Genomic DNA, 11566 nt, shown 5'->3' with positions numbered 1-11566 from the left:
ATAGGGAGGACACAATAAATGTTAGCTTTTAATAATGTTATCTGTCCTCCAAAGGACCACTGTTAGCAAACTCATCATAGGGTCAAATGTTTTCTATACTTGAAAATGGAAAACTACATATTTTGCTTTCAATGTCTCTTACACTATGATCTTTTTAGGCTTTTACTCTAATGTTGTAATTCTTACCGATAAATTATATTCTTAACAGACTTTTGTTTCACAATAACTTATCATATCTAATGGTGATTTAATTAATATAACATTTATCAAAATAAGTTTGCTTAATAAGTGAGGTTTTTCAAAACCAGTAGCAATAATATGCTAAATTCTAGGCCCTTCCCTTTAAGAGGATACGGACAATATGGAACAGGGTCAGGAGAGTGGGGACAACATAGTGAGAACACAAGTATAATCAATTCCCCAAGGAGAAAACCCAGGAAAGATCACTGGGCATCAAACTTTTGAAATGTTGGCCTGGGAAAGGTATGAGCCCACCAAGAGGGCTTAGGTCCAGTGGATTGAAGACACAGGAGACAGATTCTATCTTAAAATAAGAAAAATTCCTGACTGGCAAATTCTAGTCAGAGATGGGATGAACTGGAGAGGTGAGTTTTCTGCTTCTGAAAGTATTTTGAACCAATGTAAATATTCACTTGGTCATGTTCTGGAAAAGAGGTGTGAAGACCAAAACCAGTGCTTAGAATAGTTTACCTTGAACAAAACCTACATTTCCAAGTAGACTTTCCCCCTAGATCAAATAAGACACCTAGAAGAATTCTGTCATCAATGACTGAGGGATTTCTGTAGTTTATCTTAAGGTAAAACAAACAAACAAAAACCTTAAGAGGGTAACTTGGACAACATCTGAGTACCTAGTATAATTACACTCCAGCAAGTCAGACACAAGGGAAGCCATTAGATTGGGCCCTTTTCCTAGTCCTCTGTTTACTTATCTCCCTGACCCTCGAGAATTCTCACATTTATCTAAGAGTAAGATAATGTCTCCCTTGAGAAACATGTCTAAGAGTGCTGAGGACCCCATGCTTTAGAACCAGACAGATCTGAATGCAAATGGAACTCTGCCACATATTAGCTGTGTGACATTAAGAAGGAAGCTTTGCCTCTCTGAGCCCCACTTCCCTCACATGTAATAAACGTAAACTTTATTTCATGCAGATCAGAGGAGATGCTGTCAGTCATTTATCACAGCATCTGGAACAAAGTGGGCAGTTGCCATCATAACTATTACCTCATTCATTCAACCACCACTTAGTAGGTCAGTCATTGGTCAAATATCAAGGGATGCTGTGACTGATACCCATAAATTCCACAGACACCACTGCTAGTTGAGATCATCAATTGTAATTTTAGTGGATTTTGGAGAGTTGTAGTCACAGAAAGGTGACCTCGAGAAACAGCTTTGATCTACATTTTATAGATCAGTGCCTTCACCAAAGCTGAAACCATTAAAATTCTCTCTTCCCAAACATATACACATACATCATCTTTCCTTCGCACTGAGAGCCATGTGCCCTCTTGGCAAATAAGAGAAAAGGAGCTACCCTCGACTTGGAACTTATATTCCTTGCGTGTTGTAACACCAAAGTGCAAAACCTCTTAGTCACCGGCATTCTCAATCCAATTCAGAGGTAAGTGTGCTCAGAAAAGTAAGCTATGTACCATGACCTCTCCTTTCCCATTAATTTTGGGTTTGGGAAAATAGCTTTGAACCATAATGTCTATGAAAATCATGTCTGTATCATACCTGGAATGGAACAAAAGACATTCAAATGCAAGTTCTACATAGCTTAAGGCACTGTCATTTCAATGGCAGTAAAAAGGCTGATAGAGGTGAGCAGGCAAAAGGGGATTAGTGACGACGGTTAAGGCAGATCAGGAGACTCTACCAACAGTTACAGGATCAATAATTGGGGGAAAAGCTATGTCTGAAACTATAGCCTGATGTCAGGAATCTGAAGAGAAAGGAAGAACAATTTCCAGTGTAATAAAATGGCAGCCATTTGTCCATAAGGGCTATGTTTCAGTGGGTCCCCACAGAGCTAAGCCCAGTAGGAGTCCATTTCTAGGAACCAATTCCCACCACTAGAAGAATTACATGTGTATGTATTACGTTAGGATAACCAGTCCTCTTTGAGCAAGAATAACATACATTATATAATGCCTTACAACCTTCCATGCCATCTGCATAGTAGTTGCACATTTTTATTACTCATTTCATCTTAAAATGAGAAAACTGCAACTTAAAGCATTTAAGTCATACAACTAATAAAGAAGTAGAACCTGACTTTCAGAGCAGCTCTTCTGACCCCACGTCTAGTACTTCTTTCTCGAGATAAGAGAAAATTTTCCAAAAAGATCTATTTCCATCAGCAAATTCTGCTATAAATAGGCCAATCTATCTGCAATGCAAATTATCACCTCCAAATTATCTATTTAGATTTCACAAACCCTTTTTTTAATTAAAGAAGAGAACCCTACCTCCTACAGTGACTCCCAGGTAGAACAGCTTTCAGAGCTAAAAGAAACACCTAGCACAGACCTGTCCTTTCACAGAGGAGACAGAGATGCAGAAAGGTCAGGAAGCATGCCAGGCCACACCCACAGAAGTAGGAACAAGGCTGGGTGAAGACGCGGATATGTTCTTTACATTTGATGACACTGCCAAAGGGCCTTTAAACAAAGACCAGCCAAAAGAAAAAAAATAAATAAATCTGTGTTTAAGAAATATCAGCATTTATGTTGGAAGGTTTTTCTGTTCACCCTTTATTGACTGGGCCTATCCACATTTTTCAGGACTTGCTAGGAAATAGCTGGAAATATATAGTCCAGTGTCGTAAAATATTTTACTTTCTGCTTTTCAACTTATTTTGAGATTAGTCAAGTGCCCAAGGCCCTTAAAAATAGCTGCAAATCATTAAAGAGTTCCAAATGCATAATTTAAGATTTGCCCAAAATCTATCTTAGGGTCTTCTTTGATTTGCATCTGATTTCCTCACAATTCTTGTCCTGGGTGGGAAAGGACAGCACCATTCGCAATGGGGATTTGGGTTTCAGAAGGATAGTCATCACATTTCAATCATCTTACTGATTACCAAGTGACTTTATCCTGGCTGATTAACCCTGCATATGCTTGAAGAAATATTTTGGCAATGAAGTCATTTAGCGAATGGGAATTATTAAAATATCAGTGAAAAGACAATATACGAGTTATTTAAGAATTGTTTTAACTAATAACTATATAATATTGTCTCAGGTTAGTTTTAACCATATATTTGCCTTCAACTTTTACTTATATGGTATGATTCCCAATTCTCTATCCTCAGCTTTCATCTTAACCTGAAACCAAAGGCCTAGTCATCTATCTATTGGACATTTCTACTTGGAGCTTTCACTTGATTTTTGTAAAGGAGAATCCATCAACTCCCCTCTCTACCTGGCTTTTACATATCACTTACATTACCTCCGGGATCTTTTCCCAGATAACTCACCCAGGATTGACTCTTTATACTTTCTATGTCGCATTCCCCTGATGGCAGGAGACACCAGGTCCTCTCACATTTGACTCCTGCCTGTCTCTGCAAAATCACCTCTCCATTCACAGAGCCCTATTCTTAGTGAAGGTAAGTCACATCTTCTAGGCCACTGCAACATCTCCACCAAGTTCTCCTTCACTCCAACTGCCACACCATTGGCAAAAATGGGTTTTCTAAATGCAAGTCTGGTTAGATCACTGCCCAGATGAGTCTTCCCAGCATCCCTGGTTGGATCCTCTGAATTTGCCCCCTTCTTACCACTGTTGCTTCACCCATCACTAGCCTCCTATACCTATCCATTGCTTATCACTACCCTATACCACTCGCAGTTTTCACTCTTTACAAGCATGGTCTATAGTCTGTTTTGTTGTTAAGGTACAAATTCCATTTTAGAGTATGGTTTACATTTATTGCTTTTAATAATACAAATTTTGTATTAAAGTTCTGGAGGTCAAACATTAAAATGGGCCTCACTGGGCTACAATCCAGGTGTTGTCAGGGCTGGTTCCTTCTGGAGGCTCTGAGGCACAATTTGTTTCCTTGCTTTTTCTGGTGTCTAGAGGCTATCTTCTTAGCTTTTGACTCCCTTCTTCCATGTTCAAAGCCAGAAATGGGTTTGTGTTTTTATGATTTACATTTTAGACCTCGAATTCTAAATTTTTTGTGAGCCCGAAAAGTCCAGCAAGTATGTACAAGGCATGGTTCTGTGCTGGTATTCTTATAACCCATGTCCTCTATATATAAAGCCATCTCAGAAAAGATTCACAAGAGCACCAAGACTGACAACATCAACTGGCTATGAGCATCCATTCCCAGTTCACCCTAGTTTCCCTCCAGAGGCTCTAGCAATAAATATTTCTTCTTTATAAGGCAACTACCCCAATGATTTTCAATACAACCTAATTAGAGGCTCTTTATTAAGCCTTATCCCAAACTAAGTTTTGCCTTAAAAATTCCACCCACATGGACCTCCCTGGTGGCACATGCAGTTGAGCACAGTGCTGTGAAACTGTCCACAGCCTCTGCAATGCCAGTTCTATCCCTGCTGGCCGTGGAGATACCCACACGGTGAGCAGATCTCTCCTGTCTCGCCTGCTGCTCCCCTAAGCAGCGTATTTGAGTCAGTCTGCCTGTTCTGTTCCCCACTCTGTCTTTGGTGAATCCTCTCACCCTCCTGCACATCTGGCCTGTACTCTGGTTCTTAGATAAATAAATAAATCTTAAAAAAAAAATTCCATCTACAGCCTGCACACACAACCTTTCTTTGCAACCCTCTTACCCAACTGAAGTAAGTTGACCAGAACAAAAATGAAAACTTGAGAATAGAGTGGAGCAGCCTCATCTACATAAGATATCAACACAATCTTAGGTAATCATATACACATTACCATTAGCAGGAATATTCTTTTGCAATCTGGCATGGTTAAGTGGGACATGTTATCTAGGCTCTTCGTCACATACAATAAATCAAATCAATTTGTGGCAACAAAAAATAAAATTGGAAATGTAAAATCCTCTGAGATTAACAAAGGAAAACACTCCACAGAAATTTACAACTTATGATTTAAAAGATGGAGAGAGGCAAAATACTAAGATTTCTCCAGCAAATCTCAGAAACAAAGATTCACATGATAAAAAGCAACTTGTGAAGTTCTTTTCCTGGTCTAGGATGACATCTAGGGCCCTGGGTTATCTGGTCTCCATCTAATGATGGCACAGTATTAAAGTTCTAACAGATTCTCGGCCTCTCTTGCAGCTAAGAATGATCACAAGACTATATTCTCATCAACAGAATAGGAGAGGAAGTGAAGAAACCTACCAAGTCTGGGTCTTCAGATACAAGGGATATGTTCCTCTATACATTTACCTTCCCTCTTGCTTTATTAATGTAATCTTAAGGTCCAGTTTTAACCATGCAGACAAGAATAATGCTAATGGTAAGACAACAACAACAACAACAAAAAAAAAAAAAAAAGGACCTGGCACCCTGAATGATCCTGAAGAATAGCACCACCCCTTCAACTGTGCTGCTTATTTTGGGCTATTACAATAAATGAAAGCTACTCTCAGCTACTCTAGTTTATAGTCTGTTATGACCTTTTAGATTTTATCTAATGAACAATAACACCTTCCAACTTTTTCTACTCCTCTTCATCCTTTAAGAACTAGCAATTCTTTAGAGTGAGACACCCATAGCCTGAGACACCCATAGCCTCTTTACCTCTCTTCTGAGTTTACAATGCCCTCTGTTCTCCTTTCTATTATGGCTCTCATCACAGTGTATATCAATGGTTTGTTTACCCTTTGCTTCCCCTAAAGAACAAACTTAGAATACCGAGGGTAAGAATTTTATCATATGCTATGTTTTTGCACAATGCTTGGCACATATTATGGCTTAAAGAATCCAAAATGAACATATTAGGTTGGAAACTACATGGACTTTCCTAGATTGAAACTAAGTAATAGTGGGTGGCATGTACATTTGTCAGCTTGCTTGATGGTAACCATGCTGCTAAGCATAAGAAGAAATTTTGAAGCCTTTCAAAGAGCATGGCTTTTCTCTCTAATAGAAATACAAAAAATATATATAACTGTTGCCTCATCTGAAAACTATGGTTCAAATAAATAAGAGCAATGAAGATTTTAAGATAACTACAATTAAATGGAGAAATGAAAAGGCAAAAAAAGTTGATAAATGACACCACATCATTTTGATCATTTTTGTTATTAAAATTAATATGATTATCCATGGTAATGAGGCATAGTAGCTTTGGCCTCCTCCCCAATTAATTAATTACCTTTACCAGTTTTGAAATAAATGAAAAAAAGAAGTAATATAAATTTTACCTGTGTGGACTCTGGCATGAATGCCAATGATAACAATGTTAGTTTGCGCCACATACAATTCACTATCAATGATAAATTTCACTATCAATGAAAAATATTATACAAAAGTAAAATATAAAAAATAGAACATGTTTGCAGATACGTGAAAGAAGGAAACTGAAAATGAGGCAATGTGACTGGATACTAACAAGTATGGTATTAGAAGATATTTCTTTGCATATGCAAACATTTTTATCCAAATTCATTATTCCTTATAGGGAAATATTTATAGAGGTTTTTTTTTTATCTTCCGCCAAACTATTTTATTGTGGTGTTACAGCTAATTTTTAAACTGTTCTGAAATTAACTGGAATTGGACCTTTAAAATGAGTTTATGTTTAATAATCATGTGCTGTGTTAAGTGCGTTTTCCCTCAAATTCCCATAAGAGTTAACAGCCTTTGTCATGTTGCTCTTTCTGTCTGAGGAAGAGAGGTAAACAGGTAAAATCACAAGTAATCTTGACACATGTATTCTATTCATTATAACAATTAAATTTACAGAGTTAGGGAAATGCTCTTGAGAATCTGCTTCCTCAAGTTTGATTTGGGTTGAAGCCAAAACATTTCAGCTTTGGTACTCAGGAGTATTATTTAGAAGATAAATTGCCTGATATCAGATTTTGGAAAAGGTAGAATTACCATCAAGTCTTGTTACATAACAATTCATTGGAGGGAACATACCTTGTATTATTCAGTTTTGCTTATCACAGAAAAGGATTACTACTAAGGAGAATTTAATTGGAATAAAATATCAGTGAATTATAGTTTAGTGTTGCATTTCAATATTAAATAGACCACCTCCTTCTCCTAGAAAAAAAAATTTATTCGCAATTTTACTGCACCACTACTATGTAACATATATTTAGAAATATATATGTTCTTATCATAAATCTTTTAACACTAAAATAGACTACACCAGCTAATAGGAGAGGCGCAGTATTGATCTTCTACTTCTTTTGAATGACAAAAATAGTTTCAACATTCAGGGTGGCAATTTCTCAAAAATAAATTTGAGTGGAGGAGATTACATTCAACTAAAACTACATTATGAAGCAGCAGCAGCAAGGTAATAGAAAGTACTTTTCTTGGGTATATTCGAGATCTGTACATATTTTTCAGTTTCTTTCAAGGTCTTGATTCAACAAGATTTATTAGCACTGTCTACTTTAAGGGAAAAAATGGCTCTGTATAAAAGTTTGTATTTTTCTGTCTTTGAGCCCATATTCTGTACTCAACTGTCTCAAAATAAACTGAATAAAAAGCTTTTCTTAACTTGGTTAAGCTAAATTACCACTGAATTGTAGCCAAAAATTACTCTTTTTGTAGAAAAACTCTTAATAGAACATTAAGATTCTAAAGTGTGATTAAGGGTAATAGTAATGCTGAGACTGTTCACAATGGTTGAGTGAAGTGGCATGTTGAAGAATAAAGATAATAATGCATATAATTAAATAGGATGGGGTCGGTACAAGAAATATGTCTCAATTCTATTGATATTGTAGCACATGACAGTTTTATTTTGGTAGGGATTTCTTCTATCATTCTGAATAGTTTTATGTTAACATTTCCACAAAATGACCTGAAAATTCCTTACTTGGCTGGTGATGGGCAAGTGCTTGTGGAATTCATGTCCTTCTCATGGGACATCCATTCACAGTCAGCTCAGGTGCTCCTAAGAGAAAATTCTGCACTAGATACAAGCATCCATTTTACCACCATACTCTTTTCCTCCCCATGTGTGATTTCTCATTGTTCAGGCATCTGGTTCTTCAGAATATCCCTACTGGCGCAAGGCAGAAGCCTTAGTGCCACAGGAATCATCCTGCATGGAGGAATACTGGCATACTCCCATACAAAAGTTTCCAGGACACAGGACCCAAACTTTTCCTTTTAAAGACATGGAAATAGATGATATACTCCTTTTATGTTTGATATTTCCTTATTCTTGGGTGCTATATGGCCTCGTGTATGCTGCCACTTTTTATTTACACTTTAAAATGTAAAGTAATTTTTAATCATGCTGAAGAACTGTGACATATTTGGAGGACTTTCAATTTGCTATGTCAAGTGACTCAAGTTGCATCTCATTGTGAAGGAATAATCATCATCAAAAATCACTGGGATTTAGAAGAATCTTAGGCTTTGATTGTATGTCACAAAATTCATAAATGACTTCCTGCATTCTGTACTGGTGCACTGAATAATATATATGTTCATGACTTATAGATGCAAATTGTCTTGTAAATAACTGATCTAGAGTTTTCCTAAATCAGAACATTATTACTAGATTTTTACATAGGAACAGTGAACAAATTACTAGAGATTATATTGTTACCATATATTAAAATTAAAAAGAATTATTTGTTAAACAATTAAAATATATATAGGGCCTGTGACAGCAATGCATTATCTTTCTTTTTTTAAAATAAATTTTATTTTTATATTCCCCATACAATTGCAACCCCCTTATTTTGACCCCAATCCTTCCCCTCCCCGCCCCCCCACCCCCATAGTTTTTTGTTGATTTTGATTTTCACTTTCTTATAGTTATTCATTTTCCTGGTCCCTTATTTAAGTTTTCTAGATTCCCGCTATGAGTGAGACCCATCCGGTATTTTTCCTTTTCTTTCTGGCTTATTTCGCTGAGCATGATAGCAATGCATTATCTTTCAAGTCTTGATATTAATTAACAAAAGATCCTGCTGCCTACCACCCTCCCACCACTCCCCCCACCCCTCACCTCCCCACAAGCTCTGGACTAGCACTCAGCTAGTCAGAGGTGCAGCTCCATTTTAGTTCTGCCATTGCTACCAGTGGGCCTTGGCAAACTTGGCTTAATTTGTGTCTTGGTTTCCTTTACAAGAAACTATGAACAGTGACAAAAACTGGGAGTGTAAAAGGACGCTTTAGGAAGAAAGATGCATGGGAATAATCACTGGAATATGTAAATTCTGTGCAAATGTAAAAGGTCATAAATAGTGCCATAATTATCTAAATCTGCTCAGATTACCTAAATCTGGAAAGGAAGTTAAAATCATCTCATTCACTCACCACAGAGTACATATAAGAAAACCTGTGATGAAAAGTTAGAAGACAGAAACATAATATACCTGCTGTGTTAAAACCACGTTAGGACTCTAATGTTCTTTCCATGGAATGGAAGCTCCTAGAATGAAGTAACGAAACCCTAGATATGTCAATGGCTCCTCATATAATAGATATATTTGTTTTTGTGTGCTATCAAAGTATCACTGATGATGCAATTGCCATTATGTGGTATATTCTGTGGAGAGTATGTATCCTTTTTTAACAAATTTTATTTCAATAGCATTAATGAAATACAAGAATAAGTCATTTTATATAAAACTGTTTTACAAAGTACCCCCCCAAATCTATTATTATTATTATTTTATACCAGTGTTTTTGGAAAATCTCACTCCTACACAGTAAATCACTCATCCCTTTGATTTCCGGTCTGGCAAAGCCAAGTAAAGCAATCCAGTCAATTACACATTTGTTGGTTTAGTGCACATAAAAAATACTATTATTTCCTTAATAAATTCCTCCATTCAAGAGTCTCCTGAAAATACCTAGCATGCCATCATAACATATTTCTACTTCCTCCAATTCAGTTAGAGTGACCAAAAGAAGGGCTACCCCAGCAGGTGACACTCCTTCCAAATGTTACAATGCTCACAGCCGAGCCCTGGGATTTCACTCATAAAATCCACTGTATCAAAAAACAAATATTTGTCCATTACTCCTTTCTTGTGCAAGACCTTATAATCTAGCATTCAAAAATATTTCCTTAAGAAGAAAAAATTGAGCCTCACACGGGGGGAAAAATAGTTATCACCAAACCAAATTCTATCAAGGAAACCACTAATGTCTCTTTCTCCTTCTCTATCAATCCAAACTCAGCCAGAGAAATGGAACGGCCCGATTCCCAGGACCCTGTAGCCTGCACATGTACTGTGCCTGCTATTGAAAGTGTTTAATAATAGAGGAGCTTGCACTTTCATGTAATTCATAATTAGAAGACGACTACAACTGCATTATTTAAAATCAAGCCTTTGTTATCAGCTCCAGTTTTAGACAGAAGCTGAGAATCATTTGTGAGCTGTGGCAGACCCAGACTGTTCAAAGCAATTGCTGTTCAGCATGAAAGCTGCAATGGAGGTCACAGAACAGGTCAGGAGGAAAGATAGTGTATCGATTTCACACCAGGAATAGAGGCAAAGCGAGGGCCCACTGTTGCTGCATGTGATGTATTTCACTTCAGTTTAAGGCACATTTCATTCCAGTTCGAGAGGGGGTGGGGAGCAAAGGGCAGTGGATTTCACACTGAATCATGATGAATTCTGGAATTGTGGATTCCAGTAAATATCTCCTTCCTGGCATTAAGTATTTCTGTGGCAGAGTGAATATAATGGAAATTAGGCTTCCGCGGTGGCAAGGATGTACCTTAAAAAAGTAACCATATTGTGGAAAGTTCATTTCCTCTACTTAGTAAAATGCAATGAAAGCAGATATGAATGTAAAAGCATATAATGTATATGAAAAAAAAGGTCCGTAGAAGGACTGACAATGAGCATCATCTAGATAATCAGAATGATGCTACAGATCACCCAGCAAACGAAGTCATTAATGGAAACACACCTCTCACAAATGAATTTCACTCTCATGGCCTCGTGGGTAAATGTTTGAAGTCACACTTAGGGTATGGAAGGCATGCAGAAATGTCACCTCTGTCCCCCCACTGTACATGGACTTTTCTTCTTTCTCATCTCTGAAGAGCCATTCATACTCGATAAGATCTAAAAAGCAATTCACACCAAACTTCATCCTGCCTTGAGTTGTCCTAAGATAACGGGTAAGCACTAATGTTTGTTTGCAACAAATGCCATCAATTTACAACGATGATCTTGTATTCTAACATTCTGACATAGATGGGTCAGGTGAGCTAAGGTAAGTAAAATGTCTTCTGGGTGTTAATGATTCTACACAACTAGAAACAGGGCAGCTGTGCTCTGTCTTCCATTGAAGAAAACATTTTCCCATGTGTGTGCTCCACACACATACAACCATCCCCAAGTGTTACCCAGCTAGTATGAAAAAATTTGTT

The 11566-nt window shown here is 37.2% G+C and overlaps 1 protein-coding gene across 10 annotated transcripts in view; it reads right to left on the bottom strand.

Moving 5' to 3' along the window:
• NPAS3 (neuronal PAS domain protein 3) overlaps window positions 1-11566 on the bottom strand; it is an 846848-nt gene that overhangs the window by 739045 nt on the left and 96237 nt on the right. The gene's annotated exons all lie outside the window — the stretch shown is intronic.

Source organism: Talpa occidentalis, unplaced genomic scaffold, assembly GCF_014898055.3.
Source record: "Talpa occidentalis isolate TD23 unplaced genomic scaffold, MPIMG_talOcc4v2.1 talOcc4.11, whole genome shotgun sequence".
NCBI lineage: Eukaryota > Metazoa > Chordata > Mammalia > Eulipotyphla > Talpidae > Talpa > Talpa occidentalis.
Note: the sequence above shows the minus strand (reverse complement) of the source record. Positions and strands in the feature narration are given on the sequence as shown.